Source organism: Mustela erminea, chromosome 11, assembly GCF_009829155.1.
Source record: "Mustela erminea isolate mMusErm1 chromosome 11, mMusErm1.Pri, whole genome shotgun sequence".
In the NCBI taxonomy this organism is placed as follows: Eukaryota; Metazoa; Chordata; class Mammalia; order Carnivora; family Mustelidae; genus Mustela; species Mustela erminea.
Window position 1 is genome coordinate 6410556 of NC_045624.1, and position 26783 is coordinate 6437338.

At 50.0% G+C, this 26783-nt stretch overlaps 4 non-coding genes and 1 pseudogene across 4 annotated transcripts; 3 read left to right on the forward strand and 2 right to left on the reverse strand.

The window, feature by feature from the left end:
* The first annotated feature begins 3674 nt into the window (after positions 1-3674).
* TRNAC-GCA lies at positions 3675-3746 on the forward strand. Its single transcript has one exon. It is a non-coding gene; the product is annotated as a tRNA-Cys (tRNA).
* A 1595-nt stretch (positions 3747-5341) lies between these two features.
* TRNAC-GCA lies at positions 5342-5413 on the forward strand. The gene has a single exon. It is a non-coding gene; the product is annotated as a tRNA-Cys (tRNA).
* Positions 5414-9596: 4183 nt separating this feature from the next.
* Positions 9597-9774, reverse strand: LOC116569779 (annotated as a pseudogene).
* Positions 9775-14623: 4849 nt separating this feature from the next.
* TRNAC-GCA lies at positions 14624-14695 on the forward strand. The gene has a single exon. It is a non-coding gene; the product is annotated as a tRNA-Cys (tRNA).
* Positions 14696-15497: 802 nt separating this feature from the next.
* Positions 15498-15569, reverse strand: TRNAC-GCA. Its single transcript has one exon. It is a non-coding gene; the product is annotated as a tRNA-Cys (tRNA).
* Positions 15570-26783: the final 11214 nt, after the last annotated feature.

Here is a 26783-nt window from a genome sequence, read left to right on the forward strand (position 1 = left end):
GGTGTCAGACCAGACGCCCACCTGCCCCAAAGGTGGGGGTACTCTGAAAACCCCCTCAGAACTTAGGCACAGCACCGGGGAAGTTGTGCGGGACCCCAGAGTCGAGTCATTCGATTTCTGTCCTTCAGCAGGTTTGGGACACAAAGGAGGAATCAAGCTTTTTTGTAGAGAAATGAGGTGACATATCCTCTAGCCCTCCCTCTGGGGACCAAGATTAATACACACTTAGCAGGTCAGAGAGTGGAGACACGAGACGGGGAAGGGGTATGTGCGTACAAGAGATGGGGTGACAGGACCTCGCCACATAGTAGGGGCGGCCGAGGACACACTGAGATGCCCACTTTGGTGGGTGTGAGTATTCCGGCCTCTAGAGAAGGGACAGTACTTTGGGATGGGAATAATTCACTAAAATGTTCTGTGGCCTGAGGAGAAAACCTTCAGGAACATTCCATTCCATTTGCTCTGATGGCAGCCTCTCTGAGCAGCCTTCTGACAGCTAACTTGGTTTCCCGGGGAACCTGGAGGGCGTCTTGGCTTCCTATGGCTCTGTACTGTGAGGCCGACTAGGGAGGTGTTGAGAGTCGGGTCTGATCAGGTGGCGCCTGCGAAGTTGGGGGTCTGCTGGGGGGTCTGGGAGCCCAGCTTCATACCTGGACGACCACGCCGAGGTTGTACTGATTCAGGATTAGCAGAGCTGCTCCAAAGCCGATTGCTGCACCATGCTGAGGGCCACGGTCAGTGTGCAGACCTGGCAGGGGGTGGGGGGGACTGGGGGGGGGAGGGGCGCAGGGGAGGGACGTGACGGGGGGAGCAGCTGCTGGGGAGGACTCGATCCTGGGAAATCATGAGAAACGGGCCACACGTGTGCTTGTGTTCAACAAAGTGCTGCTCATAGTCCTGGAAAAAATCATCCACTTTGCAACACTCTCGACCCTTTTTTTTTTTTTTTAAGAAAGGCAGACTGCCGCGTACAGCTCCTCATTTGCATATGCCCAGAGTAGGGAAGTACGACTAGCCTTGACTAGCCTCCATCGTCCCACAGCCGGGCCCGAGAGTTTGTTGGAAGGTTCTAGCACAGGGAGCAGCTGCTAGGAGACCCTCGAGCAAGGAACCAAGCTCCTCTACAGGGGAAGGCCTCACTTCAGGGTCCTCTCAGTACAAGAGCAGAAAATTCTGTCCGGTAGTGCAGGACAGCAGAACCAAGAAAGAGGCAGACAGACACACAACATAGGCTCAATATTGGAAATGGATCACCATGAAGCAGGGGCTCTTTGAGATCCAGTACCCGGTGCCCAGCCGCCAGGTCCTCCCCGCCAGCCGACACCTGGGCTGGTCTTCGCTCACTCTCATCCCTGCAGAATCTGGGGCTACAGCTTTCTCCCCGGCCACCCCGGTGCCTCCCCTGGGGGTACGCCCAGCCCTGAGAGCCTCTGATTAGTCCCAGGTCTTAGTCCCTGGGAAAGGAAAGCAAAACAGTGGCGCATGCAGAAAAAGAAATAAAGCATCTTAGAGGTAGAGGGATCCCGTTGGTACCCGGTCATCACTACCGGCGTCATCACCTGGGAAGAGGGGCGTTCACACGGACACAGGTGCGCAGACGGGAGAGAGAGAGAGCAGCTTCTGACAGGTGGGGAGGCGGGTGCCCAGAGAAGGCGCTCCTGCAGCTCCCCGGGAGACCCACCGTGGGAGCACAGCTGGGAAAGACTGGAATTAGGGATGTTTCTTAGTAGAAGGACAGAGTGAGCTGGAGGTGTAGCCCAGGAGTAGAGCATTTGACTGCAGACCAGTAGGTCCCCGGTTCAAATCTGGCTATTTCGAGGTGGTGGGCCTTTCACTGCAGCGGAAGCACAGCTCCTTGCCACCCCTAGGCCCCCTGCATCTATCTTTCCGACAAGTAGTAAAGACTCAAGTGTGTCATGTTTATCTCCTCAGTCACGCTCATTTCCTGAAGGGGTAGAGAAAATCTGCCCTAGGCTTGCTCAATGTTTCCCTTGTGCCTAATTATTACCGTCCTGATTTTATTTGTTTATACCAAGCTTGCTTCAAAAAAAAAAAAAATGGAATCTGAGGCAGCTTGCAATAAAAGATACATAACTGCAATAAAAGATACATAAAAGTCCAACCGATCTAACAAGTATACACAGGACTGACTTATACGAGGTCGTCAAAATCATGGCGACAGGAAGCAGAAGGGGGGGTGTCAGGGGCTGGGGGCTGGGGGATGGGCAGTTACTGATGGACGGGGACAGGGTTCCAGTTCGGGAAGATGAAAAGGTCAGGAGGCGGACGGTGGGGATGGTTTGCACGACCACGTGAGTGTACTTAATGCCCCTGAACGGTACGCTAAACATGGTGAAGGCAGCGCATTTTATGTCATGTGTCTTTTACGACTATTTTTAAAATTGCAGGGGGTAGAAAAGGCAAGGACTGAATGTTTAGGAGAGGAGGTGAGTAATTATGCCCGAGAGCCCAGGTGAGGAGAAGCTACTTTTCCTGAATATAAATCCCATCTCTGAGCTTCCTGGTAACCAAACAGGAGTAGAAACATGCCCATTTATCAACAGAGTGAAACAGTCCATGAGCTCCGAAACAGAGCAGGCACCCATACGACAGGTCTTTATGGGTAGAACCCCGGTAGGGCATGGTCTGCCTGCTGGCTGGAAAAGGGGGTTCTACAGAGGGCTTGCATGGCTCTCTTAACAGAGTAGTAAAGTCATCCCTCGCTCAAGTGGAGTTCATGGTCAGCATGTCCTCGAGCCCGGGGCCCTTCAGCACCTGCTTTGCCGAAGCGAGCAGGAGTCTGGGGCCATTCGAAGTGTCATCCAGGAGCTTTCTGGCAATGCTTAGAAATTCTACAATCTGATACCAGCCAGCTCAGGTGCTGGAGGGTGGGGGTCTCAAAGTCCGCAGGTCTGATGTGCCGCTATGGAGCCATGAGAGGTTTCAGGAAAATAAAGATAAAGCTGGTCCTTCACTGCAGAAAGTTGGAAAAGCTTTGCTGGACTTCATGCCCGCTCGGAGATGCGTCTGTCAGCAGCGTGGAGCATAAGGCCCGTCAGGGTGTAGCCCACTGTGGCCGTTAGGGCCCTCGGGTCCAGCAACGGAAGCCAGATGGAGCCTCAGACATGTATTGCAAATATCTGTCTCACCAGGGAAGAGGAGGGGGGAAGGCGTCTCCAGACTGGCCTTCTAGAACAACAGCCAGAGCCAAGCTGCAGACCCTGCGTGCTGAGGAGACACCCCCACCCCCCACCCCACCCCCATCACCCGGGGCCAGTTTGTTTCCACCCGAAACCAGCACACGCTCCACATCTATCCCCAACACTCAAGGCACCATCCTGACACCAGGCTGACGCAGCCCCCCAATCAATTCTCTTCTATCAAAATGTAAATGTGCATAGGAAAACATTGAAAAGCTGGCAATGAACATTCTAGACATTGTTCAGTGAGCGGCGCCTTACCCCTGAGGTTCACTTTCTGTCTTTGGAAAGCAAGCCAGGTACAGACTTCGTGGTCTCAGATGGAAAGTTCAGGGATCTTGGAAAAGGAGTGTAGTTATGGCACGACAGGGTGTGGGTAGAGTTGCCCAGACCCAGCAGTTCTGTATGGAGCCTGAATGAGCAGCTTGTGTGTGGAAGTCTGAGTTTATTAATTACACACCACTTCTGACAGAAGGGGGTATAGCTCAGTGGTAGAGCATTTGACTGCAGATCAAGAGGTCCCTGGTTCAAGTCCAGGTGCCCCCTTTGAGAGCCTGATTTTTTCCTCCTTCACCTGAAATGACAAAATTGAGTGGTAATGACACCATCCCCTAGTTCCCCAAACAGGATGAGGCTGGGTTGAGTCTGTGGCCCAGCACCCCTAAGGTCATTCCAGAGACTCAGCACCACACTGAAGACTAAGGTCAAGACCAAATCCATCCTGAATGTCCTCGTCAAGAGTCTGCTTCCCCAGAGCCGCCGTGGTCCCAATTTCAGTATCATCCAGGGTCTAGTCTGGAGGCAAAAGTTACCTTTGTCATTTTGACGGAGAATTTAATATAAATAATTGTTAACGAGTGTATCAGTTTCCTAAAGACGCTGTAACAAAACTGGCTGCTTAAAACAACAGAAATTTCCCGGCCCGCTGCTCGGGGGCCCAGGGTGGGAAGTCAGGGTGCGGGCAGAGGGTCCTCCCTGCATCTCTCCAGCTTCTCGTGTCCGGTGGCCATTCCATCTGCCCCTGGTGGCTGTCACCCTCTGTGTCTCTCCTCTTCCTACGAGGACCCGGTCCTACTGTGCCCAGCCCCTCTCCACCGTGACCTCGTCAGAGCCAACTGTCTCTCCCATGACCCCGTCCAAGTAAGGTCGCATCCTGTGGTACCGAGGGAAAGATATCAGGAGATCTCTTTGGAGATCCAACCCCTAACAACCGGCACTAGAGAACGAAGGATGACAAGGACAGACTGAGTGTCACGGAGTTAGTGCCTGGAAGGAACGTCTCCTGCTCTGGGGCCCAGGAAACAGAGGAGGAGAACTTGGGAAATCTCACGGGCTTGGGGAGTTTCTCTGTGGATCCCGGCCTCAGATCCCTAAGGAGGCACTAGTGTCCCCCAAGAGTTTTGGCGAGGTGGGTCCTGTGGGCACCAGACTGCAGGCGGCAGTCACGTTGCTCCTGGGACGGACTGTCGCTGCTAGGTGACGCCGGCAGGAGCCACAGCAGGCACAACAGGGGCTCCGGCTGGCTCCGACCCACCTGCGTCCCTCCGAAAGCCCTGCTGGGGACCACCCAGGAAGCCACCCGGCAAAGGATAAGGGTGGTTTACAGAGTCCCAGCACGGCAGGGCCGAGCACAGAAAGGGGGACTTGGAGCCTAGGGACAGTCATTTCCTCAGGTGGCTTGTCTCAGCCAGCAGCGTAAGGGCTGACCACATGGAGATCTGAGGCCATGAGACAGGGCTCTGCCTGCATCCGAAGGAGTAGCATCGTGCGGGGAGCTCTGACCCAGCGCCAGCCCGTGTGTCTTCTACCTTTTAAGTGGTGCAGGCTTAGCCAACCACTGGGCATTCTGAGTCTCTGTTTTCAGGTGCGCAGCACAGGAACCACAAAACAGATGTTACGGTAGATCCTTCCAGCCGTCGGGGAAGGCTTCCCAAGTTGCTGCTCGCCGAGGATCTGCAGATGGAGAAGCTGCAGAGCTGGGGGAGAAAGCAACCTGCTGCTGCTGCTTCTAAGCAGGGACAGGAGTTGGCAGTAAAGCAGGTCCTGCAACTCAGCCGACCGAGCTGCAGGGGCATCTAGGGCTGGAGTTCTGGGCGTGGCTGTACAGGGAAAGGATATTAACTGGATCTCCTGGTAGAGCAGGGGGTATAGCTCAGGGGTAGAGCATTTGACTGCAGATCAAGAGGTCCCCAGTTCAAATCTGGGTGCCCCCTAGTATTTTAGCAAATAGTGGTGCTAAAGAAGTTGCAGTTTCCTCTCCTCTTGCTGAATCTGGTTTCTGAGCTTTCCTGCAAAGAGTGAAGAAGCAGAGATCACACCCAAGCAGGCAGCTCTGCTCTGGTGACGTGTTTGTCCCCTCACTGACCTCCCCTCACTTGGTCCTGCACACGCCAGCGTGTACTTGGTCCCCTGGCTGAGGGTGAGGACTCTGTCCTTGAAGGTAGCCAGAAGGAAATCCAAGATCATCTATAAAAGGACTGTGTTTCAGGCACCTGGGTGGCTCAGTTGGTTGGTGACTGCCTTTGGCTCGGTTTATGATCCTGGAGTCCTGGGATCGAGTCCTGCATCAGGCTCTCTGCTCAGCGTGGAATCTGCTTTTCACTCTGACCCTCCCCTTTTCGTGCTCTCTCTCTCAAATAAGTAAATAAATTCTTTACCAAAAAAAAGGACAGTATTTCAACTGCTGTATGTCTTATCAGCCTTTGCAAAGGAAGCCAGAAAGTAGTGCTATAACACATTCTATATGTTGCGAGGAAATCACAGTCGGCTCTGAATTCTATTCCCAGCCAAACTATTCTTCAAGAACAGACAAAAGCTGAATGGGTTTCCTGCTAACAGACTCTCACTAAAGCAAATTTTAAATATATACTTTATTTATTTATTTATTTATTTTTAAAAATTTTATTTATTTATTTGACAGACAGAGATCACAAGTAGGCAGAAAGGCGAGCTGGGGCAGGAGGAGCAGGCTCTCTGCTGAGCAGAGAGTCCAATGCAGGGCTCGATCCCAGGACCCTGAGATCATGACCTGAGCCGAAGGCAGAGGCTTAACCCTAAATATATACTTTAGAGAAAAGAAAAGTGATCCCAGAATGGGAGGTTTGAGACACAAAAAGGAATGTTGAACAAAGAAATTATAAGATATATAAATAAATCTAAATAATCATTTACCATGTAACACAATATTAATGTCTAATTTATAAAGTTTTTAAAAAAGATATAACTAAAATAAAAATGCTGGTTAACAATAACATCTAAGGAGCAGAGTGATAAGAGTTAAAATCCTCATGTAATTTGTGAGGAAGATAAAAATATTGATTACCATTAGAATTTTAAGATTTGAAAGCAGAAATTTCTAGTGTATCATTTCAAAAGTTGTGATTTTGCCAGACAAAATGGGATAAAAGAAGGCAGGGTATATGCTGACAGTCTTGCTAAACACTCATTAACTCTAATAATTTCTTTGCTGATTCGTTTTGATTTTCAATGTATATGCTCATATCAGCTAAGTAGTTTGCAAGTTTTGTTTCCGATGTTCCAGTCCTTACAGACTTTTTCCTTACCTTGTTGTACTGACTAGAACCTCCAGTGTAATGTTCAATAAGGGCATTGACAGTAGATATCTTGACTCATTCTGATTTCAAATGAAAGCTCTCAACATTTTGCCGTTAAGTACATCTCATGAACTATACTTTTTCTAAGCAGTCTTTATCAAATTAAAGAATTTTTCTTCAATTTCTAGTTTGCAAAAATAATTGCCATGGATTGATGAGAGATTTTATCAAAACCCCCTTTTGCATCTGTTAAGATAATCATATGAGGGGTGCCTGGGTGGCTCAGTGGGTTAAGTCCCTGCCTTCAGCTCAGGTCATGATCCCAGTGTACTGGGATCGAGCCCCACATCAGGTTCTCTGCTCAGTGGGGAGCCTGCTTCTCCCTCTCCCTCTGCCTGCTTCTCAGCCCACTTGTGATCTCTGTCTGTCAAATAAATAAAATCTTTTTTTAAAAAAGGATAATTGGGGCAATTATCTCTCTCTGTCAAATAAATAAATAAAATCTTTAAAAAAGTATTTACTTTATAAAAAATTTAAAAAGGATAATCATATGATTTCCCTCTATTAGTCTATTTACATGGTGAATTGCACTCATTGCTTTTTTAAAAAAAAATTTTTTATTTATTTGACACAGAGAGAGAGAGAGAGAGACCACAAGAAAGGGAACACATGCCAGGGGAGAGGAAGAGGGAGCATTTTAGCAAATAGTGGTGCTAAAGGCAGGCCTCCTGTCAATCAGGGACCCAATGTGGGGCTCGATCCCAGGACTGCGGGATCATGACCCAAGCTGAAAGCAGATGCTCAATGACTGAGCCACCCAGGCACCCCACACTCATTGGTTTTTGTAAAATCAAACATACTTTGCATTTCAGATATAAATCCAATTTAGTCATGAAGTCCTACTCTCTCTCTCTCTCTATATATATATATATATATATATATTTGTGAATTCTGTTAGATAATAATTTAATTTCTGTACCTATGTTTATGAGTGAGATTAGCCTATGCATTCCTTATTCTGTCCATGTTGGGTTTTGGTATCAAGATTGTGCTAGTCTTGGGGCGCCTGGGTGGCTCAGTGGGTTAAGCCTCTGTCTTCGACTCAGGTCATGCTCTCAGGGTCCTGAGATCGAGCCCCACATCTGGCTTCTACTCAGCTGGGAGCCTGCTTCCCCGCCTCTCTCTGCCTACTTGTGATCTCTCTCCGTCAAATAAATAAATAAAATCTAAAAAAAAAGATTGTGCTAGTCTCACAAAAGGAGTTATAGAATGTACATATCTTTTCTATTCTTAGATTTTTATGTAAAAATAGTTATTGCTTATTTAAGTATGAGACAAAACTCACCAGTAAAACCGTCTTGTCTGAATTCTTTTGTGAAAAAGTTTCAAATGACAATTTGACTAAAACAACTACTTAAAACTTAGAGGACGATTCAGCTTTTCTATTTTTTTCTTGTGTCAGCTTTAAGTTGTATTTTTTTAAGTTCTTGCTCAATTTCAGCATAGCATAGTAGCAAAGGCTTTGGACTCCTAAGACATAATACATGGGTTCAAATTCTAGGTTCTGAGCGGACTTGGTGAAATTTATTAACTCCCTTAGCCTCAGTTTTGCCATAAATAAAATGGGCATGATGATAGAAATGAGCACAGTGTTAGTCCTCATTTGTGGAGATGTTATGAAAATTGAATAAACTAATATGTTTAAAGTACATAAAATCATGCCTGCCACATAGTAAGTTCCTTCTTCATGTTAGATTTTAAAATTTTTTGTATATTTTTGTATATTTTTTGTATATTTTCATAATGTCAAGTATTCATTAAAGTCTAAAGAATTTGCAGTTTTTCTTTTTAATTTCTGATACAGGTTTATTTGTTTCTGCTTATTTTTCTTAGCAATTTCACCAGAGGTTAATCTATCTTTTCTTTTCAAAAACCAACTTTTGGCTTTGTTAATCCTGTCTATTTTGTGCTCTTTTTTTTTGTCATTATTTGTCTTCTTTCTAATTACTTTCTTAAGGTTTTATTGATTCATTTGAAAGAGAGCATGAGAGACAGAGTGAGAGCTGAGAAGGTCAGAGGGAGAAGCAGACTCCCCGTGGAGCTGGGAGCCTGATGTGGGACTCGATCCCGGGACTCTGGGATCATGACCTGAGCAAAACGCAGTCGCTTAACCAGCTGAGCCGCCCAGGCGCACTTGTGTTTGTTTTCTATTTCATTAATTTCTGCTCTTTCCTTTCCTTTCTTCTCTCATATGTTCTTTTATGCAGTTTTTCTAACTTCTTGAGATGGATTCTTAGTTTATTTCTATTCTTTTCCAGCATAGTGCTCAAAGCCACAAGTATTTCTCTAAATGCTGATTCAGTGTCCATCAACGGATGAATGGATAAAGAAGATGTTACACATAAACACACACACACACACACACACACACACACACACACAGTGGAATATTATCCAGCCATTAGAAAGAAAGAAATCCTGCCATCAGTAACTACATGGATAAAACCGGAGGGCATGGTGTTAAGCAAAATAAGCCAGAACCCCGCAAAAAATGTAAATACTGTATGGTATCACTTATATGTGGAATTTTTTAAAAAGTCAAACCCAGAAACAGAGAGTAGATTGGTGATTGCCCAGGCGTGAGGGATAGAAGAAATGGGGGGGGGGGTGATCAAAGGGTAGAAACTCAGTTATAAGGTGAATAAGTTCTAGAGAGCTCATGTACAGAACGGGCATTACATTACAGTTAATAATACTGTATTGTAAACTTGGAAGTTGCTAAGAGGGGAGATCTTAAACTTTCACACACACACACGCATTCACACAGGTAATTATGTGGGGTGATGGGTGTGTTCAATAACTTTTTTTTTTTTCAGTCCCTCACTACCATAAATTATGCAGCTGAGTTTCTCCCACATTTGGGGAAATTATGGGGCCAGCACATTCAGAGCGCAGTGAATGAGCCTCACCCCGGAAAAAGCACCTTCATGATCATGGTCTGTCCCCTGCCTGCTAAGTGTGGGTGTGTTAATTGACTTGATTTTGGTAATCATTTCACAATGTATATTAAATCATATCATTACACTGTACAGTTTATATGACAATTCTATTTGTCAATGACACCTCAATAAAGCAAGGGGGGAAAGAAACTAAATATTGTAAATTATTCATGACACTTTTCTGTTAATTAATGAGAAAGGTATGTAAAATTTTTCCACTCTAATTCTAGACATGTTTATTTCTCTTGGCTATTCTTTTCTTTTTTTTAAGATTTTATTTATTTATTTATTTGACAGAGAGATCACAAGTAGGCAGAGAGAGGAGGGGAAGCAGGCTCCCAGCTGAGTAGAAGCCAGATGTGGGGCTCGATCTCAGGACCCTGAGAGCATGACCTGAGTCGAAGACAGAGGCTTAACCCACTAAGCTACCCAGGCACCCTCTCTTGGTTATTCTGTCAAGTTTTTGCCTTACATATTTTGAAGCTTTATTACTAGAAGCATAAAAATCAGAAATTCTTACATCTTCCTGTTAAATTCAACCTTTGGTTATTAATAATTTATCTTTTGGGATGCCTGGGTGGCTCAGTTGGTTAAGCAGCTGCCTTCGGCTCAGGTCATGATCCCTGGGTCCTGGGATCGAGTCCCACATCAGGCTCCTTGCTTGGCAGAGAGCCTGCTTCTCCCTCTGCCTCTGCCTGCCTCTCTGTCTGCCTGTGCTCGCTCGCTCTCTCTCCCTCTGTCTCTGACAAATAAATAAAATCTTTAAAAAAATAATAATAATAATTTATCTTTTATCTCTAGTAATATTTTATTATTTAAAGAATATTTTGTCTGGGGGCACCTAGGTGGCTCAGTCGTTAAAGTGCCTGCCTTCAGCTCAGGGCATGATCCCAGGGTCCTGGGATCGATTCCCACATCGGGCTCTCTGCTCGGCAGGAAGCCTGCTTCTCCCTCTCTCACTCCCTCTGCCGGTGTTCCCTCTGCTGTGTCTCTCCCTGTCAATTTAATTAATTAATTAATTAAAAAAAAAAAGACTATTTTGTCTGATAGTAAGATATACCTGCTTTCTTTTTGTTAGTGTTCTGTCAGTCAGATATTTTTTCATCCTTTTACTTTTCAATCTTTCTGTATCCCAAATTTTAGATGTCTTTTGTAAATAGAATACAGTTGGCGGGTTGTTTTAACCCCAGTATGATACTCTCTGTCTTTCAACCTGGGACACTTGCTTTATGGACTTCTGATGTAACTGCTGATGTATTTGCGTTCAAGTCCACCTCATTTTATGCTTTCAATTTACAGTGCTTGTGCTGCTTATAGTGCTTATACTTTATGTTTTTCTCTCTTTCTTCACTTTTTTTGTTTGAGATTTTTCTAACGTTATTATTTTCCCCTCCTGGTTTGAAAAATATCAATGCTATTTCTTCTTTTTTTAGTGATTATGCTAGAAATTCCATGTGCATAGTTACTTCTCAGAGTCTGTGTCTAACCAATGGCTTTACCCTCTGCACAGGTAATACGAGCATTTTAGAAAACTTAAAAAATTTGTTGTTGTTGTTGTTTACAATTTTTTTAAAAGATTTTATTTGACACAGTGGTGGGTGAGGGGTGGAGAGCAAGCACAAGCAGGGGGAGTGGGGCAGGCAGAGGGAGACACAGATTCCCCACTGGGCAAGGAGCCCGACATGGGGCTGGGTCTCAGGACCTTGCGATCATGACCTGAGCTGAAGGCAGCCGCTTAACTGACTGAGCCACCCAGGCGCCCCAGTATCTTAGAATACTTTTAACTGAACTTACTTTCCTCCCAACTTATATGCACTTTTTATCTTCTACATTATCCCATAAGTTGTGTTAACCTCATTATTGTTACTTTTTTACAGTCAATGTTCACTTAGATTTATTCATATATTTACTATTTCTTTGCCTCTGTCTTCCTTACCACATCTGTCCTTCCATACAAATCATTTCCCTGCTGCTTAGAATATACCTTTTAGAATTTCTTTCCGTGCCTGCATGTGATGGATGAGTTATTTCAGTTTTTATTAGTCCGAAATTGTCTTTATTTTACCTTCACTCCTGAAGGATTTTTTACCTGAGTACAGAATTTTATGTTAACAGTATTTCAGTAGATGTAATTCCACTGCCTTCTGGTTTTCATTGTCACTCTAGAGTACTCAGTTGTCAATCTCATTGGAACTCATTGAAAATAATGTGTTTCCTTTTTACTATGCTTTTGAGTTTCTTGTCTGATTTCCTGCAATTTTGTTACAGTAACTCTGGGTATGGATTTAATTTTGTTTCCTATGTTTGAGATTCACTGGGGTTCTTGAATGTCAGCATTGATGTCTTTCCTAAGTTGCAAAATAGGCTTAGCCTTTGTGTCCTCAAATATTGTCTCTACTTCATTCTCTCATTTTCTCTTCCAGGAGTCCATTTAAATGTACATTAGACCTCCTCGTTGTAGCCTCTAAATTTGTTACTCTCTATTCTGTGTTTGCCATATTTTTCCTTGCATGCTTTATAATGGATATGTTTCATCCCAATGTTCTAATTCACCAGTTTTCTCTTTGGCTGAAACCATTCACTGACTGTAACATGGACAGCTCATTGAACTTTTAATTTTAGTTATTGATTTTTAGATACACATTTTTTATGTTGGTCTCATATCTTCTTAGTTACTTCTTATGTTTTCCAGCTTCCTACTGAAATTTTCAAGCTTGTCTCTTATCTTCTTGAAAGGAGCAAGCACTTTTTTTTTTTTTACAGGGTGTTTCTGGCTGTTCTAATATTAAAAAGTCCCTTCCTTGTGTTTAGTTCTGTGGTCTGTTGTTTCTATTGATTTTCATTGATGATTTTTGCCTCCTTGTGTACGTAGCTATTCTTGACTACATACTGAACACTGTATTCGAAAATGTATTTGTAGGACTAATTTGAAGCCAGGTGGAGATGATAGTATCCTTCATTTGTTTTTTCCAGAGATCTGTGGGGCTCTAGTAGTCAGGATACCTTAATATAATTTCAAGGCTTGAGTTTCTGGGTCATCCCGATGTCACAAAGACCAGCGACAAATTCTTGCAAGGACTGTTTTGGTTCAGTTTGCCTTTCCTCCTTAGGGTCCCAGCCCAAAGCCAGAGATGGTTTACCCGTGTCCCTATTCTTGGTGGGCCCAGAACTCTGACTTCTATCCTCCTGGCCCTGAGAGACTTCTATAAATTCACTTAGCCTCTCTTGGACAGAAAACCAGGACCAGGGTGAAAGCAGCCTCTCCTGCGGAGCTTTATCCTTCTGTTTCCCATTTGTTCTGATCTCCGTCTTGTACTTCATATTTAGCTAGTCAGCTCTTTGAGGATTTTGTTGAGTTGTTTGTAATACCTTCCCAGCTTTTTTATTTGTCGTCCTAGGAAAGATTAGTTCAAATTGCCTCTTCATCAAGGAACATGGAAATTCCTCTGCAGGATTCTTGATACCATTATATGTGTTTTAAATATTTTGACTACATTTTTAATAATTATTATATAAATTAGGGCCTACTCCTTGGCATTCTCACCAAGGAAATATGGATGCAGGTTTAAAAAAAAAAAGAGTGGGGGGCACCTGGGTGGCTCAGTGGATTAAGCCACTGCCTTCGGCTCAGATCATGAGCTCAGGGTCCTGGGATCAAGCCCCGCATTGGGCTCTCTGATCAGCAGGGAGCCTGCTTCCCCCTCTCTCTCTGCCTGACTCTCTGACTACTTGCGATCTCTCTCTCTCTCTCTCTCTGTCAAATAAATAAATAAAATATTTTTTAAAAAAGAAAGAAAGGAAGGACGAAAGAGTGGTAAGAGAGAAAAGAAGGAGAACAGAAAATCAAGCGGTCTAAGTCTGCCCTCTGACAGATTCCCAGGGAGAAGACAGGGGCTCTGTTTTTGATATGCTAACTCTTTTTTTTTTTTTTTTAAGGTTTTATTTATTTATTTGACAGAGAGAGATCACAAGTAGGCAGAGAGGCAGGCAGAGAGAGAGGAGGAAGCAGGCTCCCACCAAGCAGAGAGCCCGATTCGGGGCTCGATCCCAGGACCCTGGGATCATGACCTGAGCTGAAGGCAGAAGCTTTAACCCACTGAGCCACCCAGGCACCCCTCAAGATGCACTTTTTAAAAACATTTTTTTGTTTGTTTGTTTTTATTCCTCCCATGGTCTTAGTCCTCCTTGGCCTTCCCAGCTCCTTCAATTTAGCAGGGTCGTCCTTGTCCGTCTCCTCCAGAAAGGCCCCCCACCCCCGACTTCCAAGCTGCCGAGCCTCTCACTCCCTGCCCTCACAGCTCTCTGCTTGGACTTTCGGCACTCTGTGGAAATACTTCGGTTCGTGGGTTTGTCTCCTGCTTGGACTAAGACTCTTTGAGGAAAAGGGATAATGCTTTAGTAGTCTGTGTCTTCAACATGGATGACGGAGCCTGGCACCAGTCGGGCTCCAAGAGTGTTTGCTGAGTGAATGAGGGAATGAAACTCCCTCCCGAGGCTTGGAGAATGGAGGAGGCTGTCCCTGCACTGAGCGTGAGGTTCCCTTAGGACCCAGAAAGCGATTTGTTTTATTTTATTTTTTCCGATTTATATTTTTCCGATAACTATGTGCCAGCCTAGGGAGAAAGACTACTATAGGCTTGAATGATCTTCAGTGTAAGAGTAAAGGTTGATGGCATTGCTACAGCCTGAGGAAGAGAGCAGGAGGGAGGAGAACGAGTTAAGGCTGAGAGGGGAAGAGAGGAAAGTGGACAACAGTGGAGCAGACTTGCCACCTCCTGGGACATGCAGAAAAAACCAGCCAAATATGGACACAGAGATCCTGAGTGCGGTGCATGGGTGAGAAGGTGATACTGAGATGCCATCAACAGGTGGGGGTATAGCTCAGGGGTAGAGCATTTGACTGCAGATCAAGAGGTCCCTGGTTCAAATCCAGGTGCCCCCTTTCTTACTTTCTAAATGATTGAAGCAGGTGCTGGCATTTCTGCCTCTTGCCCCCAAGGTATAACCATCAAATTAATGCTCTTTGTCTTGGGATAAAAATTTAGGCTCTGCACCAGGATCGGCTCCAAGAATCTTTCCTTGAGCAGCATCCAGACAATAGCCTCTGGGGTCACATTTCAGTGAAGGGGCTGATGAAGTTGGCTCGGTCCGCTCCTACCTACCTGGAGACTCTGGCCTTTCACGGTGTGTGCGGAGACTGCCTTTCTCTCGGTGTCTCAGTGAAAGCCACTTGTGAAGTGTGGTTGTGAAGTGTGGATATGTACCTTCCTACTTCCCAGAAGTGACTGTAAGAGTTAGAGAGCATACCTGGGGCACCTGGGTGGCTCAGTGGGTTAAGCCTCTGCCTTGGTCTCAGGTCATGATCTGAGGGTCCTGGGAATGAGCCCCAAATCGGGGCTCTGCTCAGTGGGGAGCCTGCTTCCCTTCCTTTCTCTCTCTGCCTGCCTCTGCCTACTTGTGATCTCTGTCAAATAAATAAATAAGATCTTTTTTTTTTAAAGTGTGTCTCGAGATCAGTGAGACTAATATCAGAAGGGAAGGAGTGCTCGTCACGCCGGGAAACATCTCAGAAGTCTGGGTTCCTGCTAATGCAATGAGGGTGCTCCCAGACATTGCTCCTGGGAAAGCCTGTGACACGGCGTGACTAGCTGTGACCTCAAGGAACCCTCACAACCACCCTCCCTGCTGTCCAATCCTAGAGATGATCTCGTGTGACCACTTCACAGCCAAAAGGGACTTTGGCAAGGGGGCACCCGGATTTGAACCAGGGACCTCTTGATCTGCAGTCAAATGCTCTACCCCTGAGCTATACCCCCAGGCCTGCCTTTGAACCTTAATTGCACCTCTTGAACTGTGCAGTTGCCTTGTTCCTGGGCTGCTACGAAGTTCCTGGAGGCAGGCGCCCGCCCTGTGACAGCCCGGCTCTCCCTGCCATCACTCACGCATCCGTCCACATAAAACGCCTACTAACCAGCTTCTCCGTGCCAGGCTCGTCCTTCCTTCTCCTCCCATTTCCTCTTCCTCCCTCTCTGGCTCACTTACCTCGGCCCCCCCGCCCCCCGTGTTGGCTGTGCTGGGCAGTCACGGGCTGGCCCATCCGGGCAGACCCTTGGTCCTCTCCTCACTCCCTGCACTGCTCCGCACGGATGCAGGAGCAGCTCTGGGACGAGAACCCGGTCCTGACACCACACCCCGAGGCACAGAGGACCCCCTTTGTCCCTGCCCACCCTAGGCTCGGCCACTGAAACTGCTAAGTACTGGGCGGGAATCAGGTGGGCCAGTTCCAGATTCCTGCTCCAGGAGAAGTCCGATTGAGGAGGGGCGGGACCCTGGGACAGCTTGCTTGCGGTCCCGGGACACGGAGAACGGTGGCTTCCAGGATGCCACGCAGAGGCAGGCAGCTCTGGTGAGACTTGTTTGAGCAAACAGGCCCGAGGAGCTGAAGCCACCAAGGGTGTGTGCCCTGGGGTCGGCAGGGGAGAGAAGCATCTCCTTGGGCTTGGCCCCTTGGGAGATGGCCACGAAGGGGAGATCCAGAGGCAAGACTGTAGGACAGGCAGAGCTGCTGGGCCCTGGCGCCGGGAAGGGACAGTTCTCCGACACCGTTCTCGCGACCTGCGGTCACTAAGAAGGAAACCATAAGTGAAAATAGCCAAAACGTTAAATTTCTCAGGAAAGCAAGAAATATGGGCTGTAGGCAGCACAGGGCTGTGCTGTTGTCACCGTGATGAAGTGAGTTCTGGGTCATAGCAGCAGCAGGCACAGAGGACAGGATGCGAGGCTCTCTGACCCGCTTGTTACACACGATGTCCAAAGGCACTGCTCCTGCTGCGTCGTGGTGGGGTAAGAGCGGGCAACTTCGACACTGTCGTACTGAAAACCAGAAATATTGGGGCTTTTACATAGAAAATTTCATCAAGTTTTTACTGACACGTCATACTGTCAGCCATCAAAGAAAATCGGTTCCTTTCTGAGACGGCGAGCCGGTGGCGGGACTTGGGGGAGGCAAACATTTCTTAAATGTGACACCAAAAGCTCACTTGATAAACCGGACTTTAATTAAGAACCTGTGCCCTTTGAGTTAATTTTAATTAAATTAAAAACTTGTGCTCTTTGAAAGACACGGTTAAGACAATGAAAAGGCAAGTGACGGAGAGGAAGTATTTGCAAGCCGCGTATCTGATACAGGACTGGCACCCACAGACAGAAAGAGCCTTCAAAACTCAATCATGGGGCGCCTGGGTGGCTCAGTGGGTTAAGCCGCTGCCTTCGGCTCAGGTCATGATCTCGGGGTCCTGGGATCGAGCCCCGCATCGGGCTCTCTGCTCCGCGGGGAGCCTGCTTCCTCCTCTCTCTCTCTCTGCCTGCCTCTCTGCCTACTTGTGATCTCTGTCTGTCAAATAAATAAATAAAATCTTTAATAAAAAAATAAAGAAAAGAAAACATATGATGTCAATAAGCCCATAAAAATAACCTCCACATCAGTAGTGATGAGGGAAATAAACATTAAAACCACGATGAGAGATCACCTTGTGCTAGAATGCAAATCAGAAAGACTGCCCGGGACCAGTGTTGGCGAGGATGGGGGGCAGCTGGAACATGCATTCACTGCGAGGCCGGCGTGAAACGGTGTGGCCACCCGGAGAACGGTTCAGCAGGTCCTTAAAGGGTGAGGCGCACCCCTTGCGTAGGACCCAGATACTACACTCCCAAGGATTTCCCTGAGCACACAGGCATGGGTGCACAAGTGTCTGCAGCAACTTTATTTCAAAATCCAAAAGCTAGGAGTGCCTGGGTGGCTCAGTGGGATAAGCCTCTGCCTTCGGCTCAGGTCATGATCTCAGGGTCATGGTATCGAGTCCCGCATCAGGCTCTCTGCTCAGCAGGGAACCTGCTTCCTCCTCTCTCTGCCTGCCTCTCTGCCTGCCTCTCTGCCTACTTGTGATTTCTGTCTGTCAAATAAATAAATAATCTTTAAAAAAAAAAAAGCCAAAAGCTGATAACAACTCAAACTTTTACCAACAGGTGAGAAGGCCCACGGCAGGATAATTCTCATGGATAAAAACGAAGGGACTGTTAATACATGGAAACGCAGGGATAGATCTCAAATAATTATCTCTAGTCAAAGAAGCCAGACCCAAACCGAACAAGCAAAGAAAGGAGGGGTGCAGTCCATATGCTCTGATTCCACTTACAGAAAATTCTACAAAATGAAACCTGGTCTGTGAACACACAAAGCAGGCCCGAGGTTGCCTGGAGCTCTGGCAGGATTTTAAAAGACTAGAGGCCGAGGGGTGGGTGATTCCGGCTCGGACACAGTGTGTTTCATCCCTGTCCCACCAGCCGCTCCCTTCTCAAAGCTCTGCAGCCCCCCAGCCCCCCATGGGCGGCCCCACCCCCACCCCCGCTCTCTCCCAGCAGCACCAGCAGACGTCATTTGCTTTCACATCTAGCAGGGATGTTCGCTGCTCCTGGACCACTCGTCCTCTCATCCATCGGCGAAACTGAAGAATGCATCACGGATTCCTCCAAGCACATGGAGTCAGAGGTGGTTCTGTGACCGGGCCCCCAGCCCCCCATCTCCCGGAGCCTCTTGGGAGTGCTCCAAGCGGCCTGTCAAGCTCCTTGTCAATCTGCACAGGACATGAGCCCCACCTGGGGTTTCCCTTCCTGCCATCCCGCTGTCTGTTCACCGCTCCTCCTCTCTAAACAGGGAGCTCTGCTCTTGTGAACCTGCCTCCTAGCCTCGGGCTGCAGCAGCGGCCTCCAGGATGCTTCCTCCACGCTCTGGTTGTGCCTAGTGATCTCTGCATCCATCAGCCTCTCCCAACCCTGGTCCCTCAGCGCTTTGACTTGGCTCCTCTTTGGCCAGAGGACACGGCTGGGACCTGGTTGTCACTAGCAACTGCCCCACTCCAGAAGTTTGAACTCTGAAGTTCCCCATCCTCCTGGTAATCTCTACCCCTCCCCACCACCACATCCTTTTCATTCCCTTGCCCCCGACTGTTCGACTGTTCGGCTCTTTCCTGCCTCCTCTCGCCGTCCTGCCCGACACAGACGCCATGCTCTGCCGCCGTGCTTGGCTTCCTTGGCTGTTCTCACGGGGTCCCAGAGGGCGAGGGCAGTGGGGACCAAGACCGCTAGAAGCTCCAGACTCTGCGAAAGCCTATATTCATCATAATTTTTATTTTCTGTATAGGCACATCTCATTTTATTGCACTTTGTTTTATTGTGCTTCCCAGATTCTGTTTTTATACAAATTGAAAGTTCAGGACGTTCACAGAGGAAGTCCCTGCACTTGGGGTAGAAACCGCAGGAGACCAGAAGCAGGAGCGGAGCCCGAGGAGGGGACGCAGCTGGGACAAGCTCAGGGTCAGACGGGACCGCACGTGGGGGCGCTTCCTCGGGAGGAGCAGAGCGAGGGGCTTCCTGAGCTGCCGCTGGGAGCCACGAAGGATCAGAACACGACGGAGCCGCGCGGACGAAGCAGCAGCAGGGCTCGAGGGGACGGACTCCAGCTCTGAAGGCAGTTCTGTGGGCTAATCGCCATCGGCAGCACCGCCTGCCGCCGAGCAACCGTTCAGGACAGAAGAGCCATCGGTGCGACAAACCACAGGGCCGAGCAGGCCTCCAGCAACCAGCACCCTGACAGGTCAGCAGCTGGCAGTGCCGCCGAGACCCGCCACCCGCAGAAGAGCTCAGACAGCGGGTTGCATGCTTTAGCAATAAAGTCTTTTTCGGTGAAGGCATGCACATTGTTGTTTTAGACACGGTGCTGTTGCACAGTTCACAGACTGCAACAGCAGGTGCGCGGAACGTCCGTGCCCTGGAAACCCAAACATTCCATGGACCCACTTGATGGCAATATCCACTTCACTGCAGTGGTCTGGAACCCGGCCCGTGGTTATCTCCCAGGTGCGCCTGTATTAGGAATTTCTGAGGACAGAGACAGATGTCTTGGTGGAAAGAGTCCTGGGCAGGTTGTCAGGAAAGCCGGGAGAGCTCGGCCCACAGGTAACAGGCTGTGAGCTAGGACGGAGGCTGTCAGGCTGTCCCCAACACCACGGATCACCTTCAAGTCATAAAACATTTGGGGTGTTTTTTGCTGAGCACGTGGCCACCTAAATAGGACCATGTTTGCAGGCCTCCCCTGCAAGCAGGTGTAGTTGTGTGGCTGGCTCTCCTCCACAGGGTGTGAGAGGCTCCGCCTTCTACACTACGTGAAAGGGATCATTTATGCAGCTGCTCTGTGCCTCGGTCTCTTGTCTAGAACATGAGTAAACAAAAGGTTGTAATGTGGCTTCCGTGGGCCAATACTGATAAAGTACATGATAGGCACTAAATATGTGTTAATTAAATAAGAAGTAAAGACACGTGCTGACCTTGAAAGAGCACCGTGCCCCTCCCTGCCTCCCTCTGACAGACTCTGGATGGTAGTGAGCCATCGAGAACCACGGCCCCATGGCAACATGGCCCCATCCTGGGACGGGTAGAGCAACAAGCTGGAAGGGGCCTGGGTCTGTGACACCGAGAGCCTGACAGGGCAGAGCAAGCACTCACCACTACCTTGTTGGAGCTACTGGTTCATTGTTCGTTTTGTGTTTCTCCATCCCAGTTCTGGCGGCCAATCACATAACCGACATGACACGGAGAGTGTGAGTCAGTGTCCCTCAAGGGCTAAGTGACCTCCCCAAAGGCACCCATCTTTAAGCGCCCTGTTAAAAATGGGGAATGATCACTGCTCCTCCTTCCCGCCTCAGCCATCAGGGTAGGCACAATTCTTGTTAAATCAAGAAAAAAAACAGAGAACATTCCAGGCTACCAGTATCTAATGACTACCCCACACTGCACAGCAGTGAGCCAAATTCTGTCCCTAGAATGACAAGGGCTCAGCGTGTCCCTTTCTGCGGTCTCTGGAGGCACCCGTAACACAGTCATGCTGGGGAGACGGCCAGCCACTCCCCTGTGCCCGGTTCCCACACACCAGACTGGCTCCACAGTGAATCCGGGTCCTGGACACCAAGTTCCTATCCTGCAGCCAGTCCAGCTCCCAGAGAGGGAAGTAGATCAAAATGTGCCAAACCTTTTCCTGAAGGTTCTGTTAAGTATGCCCTAAGGCATACTGTTAAGGGAAGACAACAAGTTGCAGGGTGATACGTTCCTGACAACATTTTGTCTTTGCAAACCCTGTATTTTCCCAGCTGCCATGTGCACGAAAATGCATGAGAGGAGCCTGAAATGTCACACGCCACAGTGACAAGGCAGAGGCCCTGGGGAGGGCTAGGGTCAGGAGGGTGGCCGCAGAGAGAGCCCTTCCGCTTCGTCTGCACCTTTTACATTTCATGGTGGGAACATTTCATGGTGGGAATGTACCCTTGTAAGAATACATTTGCAGAGTCCAAACGCAAACACCTTCAGAGAAATCACCATCCTTGCTTCTCAAGCGTGGACCTGCCTAGGTTCCCCTGAGGAATACTGGGGGACACCCAGATTGAAGCCCAGACCCCACCCAGGCCTACTGAAGGAGAACCCGCATTGACACTTTCCCTAGAAGCCCAGGACGAGAGGCCTGCCTTTGGAAGCAGCCGGTAAATAAAGCAGTCACTGGGGCCTCTGTGTTTGCAGCAGAGGGCGCAGAAACAACACCCAGAGTCAAGCCTGTCCTGGGGGGCAGGGAGGAACCAGAGCTCTCTTCTGCAGACTCTGGAAAAGCTTACAGAGAGAGTGGAAGGCAAGAAAGTAACCGTGAACAAAGCAGGGATGTCCCAGGCCACAGGACAGACCCCACGTGCCCTGAGGACCTCACTCCCCTGCCTCGCACGGCTCTCCTGAGCCTGACTCAGGAGCAAACCCCAGCTCTGCAGCAGAGCTGAGCTGGGCCCGCGGGCAGGTCGGCCAACGAACAGCCCAGTCCGGCCACCCCGGCCGCAGGGGCCCAGCCTGGGGACCACAGACACCCCGCAAAGGCTGCCGGGGCTCCTGCCTTTCGAGCACTCACAGCACCGGCCCTCCCGCTCGCTGCCTCAGCCTGCCGCCCGGGGCTCCTAACGAGGCCCGCCCTTGGTTGTCCTGCGTCCGTCACTCAGCCCGGGGCCGGGGCCCACCTCCTTTCAGCTCAGGTCAATGCGACTGTGTTCACGCGCTCAGAGAGCTTGCTTCCGAAGTAACCCTCTCTCCCCAAATAAAATGTCTGAGTCTAGAAAGCAAGGACAAGTGTCTCGGCCGAACCTATGTTCTGAGAGAACCTGTCCCCTGCTCCAGAGTGGTCCTGCTCTGCCCTGGGCTATAGGTTTCCAGCTGTCATTCAAATAAAGGGTTCCTGGCCTTAAAAAAAAGGGGGGACGAGGCTTTGAAAACTGCATGTTGAAGACACTGCTGCCATCTGAGAGGGAAAGACAACTAAGCTACATTGTTCATCTTTCGTCTAATTTTCCAAAGGGCCGGGCACGGCGGGGGGTAGCACAGGCATCCCCTGGGCGCCGGCATCCTGCGTCTGGACCTAACAGCCCCTCACTGCACCCCCTGTCTGTTTCTCCACATAGGGGGGACTCCTGACACCAGAACACCCTCACCAGGTGAGGGGGGAAGGCGGGGCCTGCACTTTCCTCGAGGGGACAGGCTCTGGGAGCTGTCCCCCTGCTCTGCTGCCTGCTTGCCGCCCATCTGCCCATCTCCACTGGGGTCTGGCGCTCGGGCTCCGCGGTAGCATGGTCTGTGAGGGAGGGAAAGGGGCCTGGTGCCCTGAAGGCAGTGATGGGGCTTGGCTCTGCAGGCGTTGAAGGGAAAGGGTGCCTGCCAGACGTTTCGAGTAGAATCCACCCCCGCGTGAAGACGTGTGGAGGACAGCAGGAGAGCGGGGTGCAGCAGACCCCCCGTGCTCCCTTTGCAGGCAGGGCCAGTGACCAGGCCAGGAGGAAAGCCCCCGCTCCTGCTGCCCCAGTGGGGGATAGAGTAGAATCCAAGAAAGGCAGGAAGAACCCAAAGTCACCCAGTCCAGCCACCTCATGCGACAGATGGGGAAGCTGAGGCCCGGGACAGGGAGTGAGTCACACGTGGAGGTCGGCTGTCAGTCTGTGCATCCTGAGTGCAGGACGACTGCGGCCCTCCCTTCCCCCTCCTCCCCTGCTCCCCGGAGCGCAGCATCTTCCCTTATCCCGTGGCCACGCAGCACACGGGACCCTCTTCTGGAAGGGGAACACTGGTAGCCAGGCGAAGGGAAGGAAGGCACCTTGCTCTGGACCTCAGCCTCCCAGCTGGGCCGAGTAGACAAAAAGCCACCTGCTGGGCTGCTCGAAGCAGCGGGAGAACTCAGGTGTGCACGATGAACTGGGACAGGAGTGTGGCAGCTACAAAGTCATCAGGTCTTACACAAACACGCACATGCACACGGACTCAACCTCCTTTTCTGGACCTGGGGCACCCTTACGAAGACGCCTCCAATACAGCCTTCATTCAGCCATTTCTGGAGAACTCACAGTGTGCAGAGTACAGCTCAGTGAGTCCTAGAAGTGCAAATACCAGGGGAGGCCGCAGCTCCCCAGAGATAAACAGGCTGGCAGGTAAAAGATGTGCGTGTAAGAGCTGCCCTGGCACCACGGGAGGGGCAGTACAGTGAGGAGCGGCCGCGGAGTCCCAGTCTCCATGAGGCCTTGGACAAGTCATTTCACCTCCCTGCATTTCATCATGTCATTAAACCCAAACATGGGAATTAAGGATACCTTCTACCTGCTTGAAGACAGCTGATCCAAGGACCTCAAAGTGCTTTCTGTTCTCGAATCCAAGAGGCTCATTTGGTTCAATAAAGGAATAAAGCCAAGGACTCTGGGCCCAGAAGCCCCCAGGAGCCAGCCTCCTACCCGGGGAGACCAGAGTCTCCCGGTGCCCTTTCACATGCTGCGGAGCTTGTCTGCTGGTCTCCCAGGCTGCCCCACTCCTGATCAGAGTCACACGGCCGCATCTTCTGTGGTCGGGGACACGTGGCCGTGGAAGTTCCCCACCAGCATGAGTCACGGCCATTTCAGAGAATGGTAAAACCAGCTCGTCTCCTCTCCCCGCCCCCAAAGCAGAGGGCATTGCCGGCCAGACCACCAGGCAAACGCAACCTCGTCTCCAGCACACCTGCTTCAGAGGAGAGCAGGGACCGGCGGCTAGAAGGATTCAGGATCAGCACTCCTGGGTCCTGGTCCCCTCTCCCAGGTTCCCAGGCAGTTTCTGTGATTTCCCCAACCCGAGCCAGGCCTCCCCCTCCGAGGTCACTCTGGAGCGGCAAACACGACCATAACCCTCTCGGCCAAGCCCATGCCCTCTGCCCCGCAGCCCTCTCCACTGGGCCACACTTCTCGTCTAAGATTCGTTAAGCCCTTTGAAGTCAACTGGTGACCGGCATTAAGAGCCAAGAGGCCCAGGGGGCGCCTGGGTGGTGAGGTCAGGTAAGTGTCTGACTCTCGGTTTCAGCTCAGGTCGTGATCTCGGGGTTGCGAATCAGGCTCCGCATTCAGCGTGGAGTCAGCTCGGAATTCTCTCTCCCTCTCCCTCTGCCCCACCCACCCCCAAGCTCTTTCTCTCTAAAATAAATAAATAAATCTTTAGGAAAAAAAAAAAAAAAAAGAGTCAAGAGGTCAAGTTGTAGCAGACATGGCGCTCCCTCCACTATGCGTCTGAAGATCTTGCTGAAGCCAAGCTAGTCCCCCCCCGGCCCACCAAGCTCCTGTACCTTGGTGCCGCCATGAGAGAGGTACCAGAGCCATTCCCACTACAGGGTCCTTTAAAATGGGGGGAACTTGTTCTGGATGCCAGAAGACCTCTCTGGCCAGACCCCCAAAGAGACCCTGGCTGGCAGTGGACGCTGGACGCCGCCGAGCCCCCAAGGCAGGGACCCTCAACCAAGACCCAGGGGCGACGCAGGACGAATAACAAAGCCTTCGCACCGCGACCAGACAAAGTGTAACGGGTTTGAATCACAGCCCTGCCGCATAACAGAGATACTGGCCTAGCCGATGACTGAGCCAAACTGTTTTCCTTCATCTGGGAACACAGCCCAGAAGAGAGGAAGTGAGTGGCCCAGAAAACTTCCCAGGGGACCAATGCACTCTGGGAATGCTATGTCCGCTGTGGAGCATTCTAGGGCAAACCCGCCCCCATTATTCAGGACTCAGAGGTAAGGTTCTGTTGTTCTGGCTTTGGTGTCTCTAAGGCCCTCCACCCCGACATTTACTGGCATGTGACCTCCTGACCTGCCTATTAGCGCCCTGTGACCCAGGGGCCTTGTTTACCAGCCCCAGAGTGCCCTCCACACTAGGCCAGTCCTAGCTGCCAGGAAATGGAGCCAGAGAAAGTTGAAAGCCAGCACCTAAGAGTAGTCAGAACAAGGGAATAGTTCAAAAAATATCCTGCCCCAGGGCATAGAAAATGTATCGCATATTACTAGAAGTAATAAAATAAGAAAATTCAGGAGTGCCTCCCCGGAGACACCTGGGGTATATTGGAAACCTTCCTCGAAATGCAGCTTTACAAGAAGTTGATTCGATACCTCTCCTGCTATTCGAATCCTGCATGTTTGGGGGGGTAGTTGTGAGGATGAAGTGAACTAAAGGTGTGGAAAAGCACTCGGCGTGTATTACTGGCTTTGGCACATGTTATTACTAAAACAAACAGAAAGGCTGAGGGCCGACAATCAGACTATGTTGTGAACCAAAGACTGATTAGCCCAATTCTGTGCAACTGAGGCTCCCCTGATACCTCCTCCAGAAAGCGCTTTGCAAAATGTTCAACACGTGCTAGGTACGAATCATCAGACACTTGTTCCTTCCTTCCGTCTCTCACTGTGCCATTGTTCCATCTCTGAGTCTGGCCTGGAGTGTAGCCTGGAGGACGAAGATCTGGTCTGCACAGATTAAGGACGAACAACTTCCAGTCCTGGAACGCGCTGTCACAGATCTGGCACTCAGGGATGGACCTAAAGCCATTTCAGAGCTATTTTCTACCAGGAGAAGACACCTCTACCTTCGGAGAGGAGGGAAAATCTCGTCTTGACAGTTCTTGTCACTTAGGCTAGGGACGGACGAAGTCCAATCTGAGCCTGAAGCACACATAACCGAAAGTCTCTCTAACCCAGACCCCCTCCCAGCAGCAGCAGGAAGGACTTCTTGGCGAATTGCGGAAAAGAGCAAGCAAGCCCTCAAACGCATCCTGAAATCAGAGTTCGGGCCTGAAGAGTTTAGGGGATCCTTACAGTCGGGTGGAAGACAGCTCCACAGGAGGAAGGCAAGGGCCTAGGTTGGGGAGGAAAGTAACCTCCCAAGATGACAGCAACAGGTCTCGGCACGGAAAAGGGGGTGACATTGGGGAGATGGTCTCCCTAAGGGGTCAGTGCTGGGGGCGGGGTGGATGGGCAGGTCCAAGAGAGGAAAACCCGGGCGGGTCTTTGGAGTGAGGACGTCCGCCGTGCATGCTGCCCCCTCCGCACAGAGCGGGCTCCCCCAGATGTCGGCGCTGTCGGGAACCTCGGAAATCTGGCGGCTAAGTCCGCACACCCGCAAACTGCGGCCAAGAGAGGAGAAGGTCCTTTATCGTTGACTCACACAGCGGCGGCCTCGAGCGTCGCGGTGGTCATCACCCCTCCACGCAGGCTGCGCCTCCCCAATTCTAGGACATCCTCCGAGACCACCGCGCTAACCCGAGCGCGGGCCGGGATCGAGGAGCGCGCGAGCGCTGCGTCGGTGTCGCGGTAGCCCCAGCAGGCGGAGCCCTGCCCCGAGTGGGACCCGCCCCGCGTCCCGGAGCCCGCTCCTCATTGGCCAGTCCTGGAAGCTCCGCCCCCAGCACCTGCGTCCCGGAGGCCGGGAGTCGGCCTCCCACTGGTCAGGGAGAGGTCCCGCCCCCACAGGGGACTTCCAGGGTGGGCGGGGCTAGCGGCTGAAGGGGCGTGGCGCGGGGGTCACTCCCGCGCGTGGTTGCTGCCTGAGGGCCCCGGGCCTGTGCTGACTCCCGGAGCGCAAGCAACGGACCATGCGCACTCACTCAACTCCACA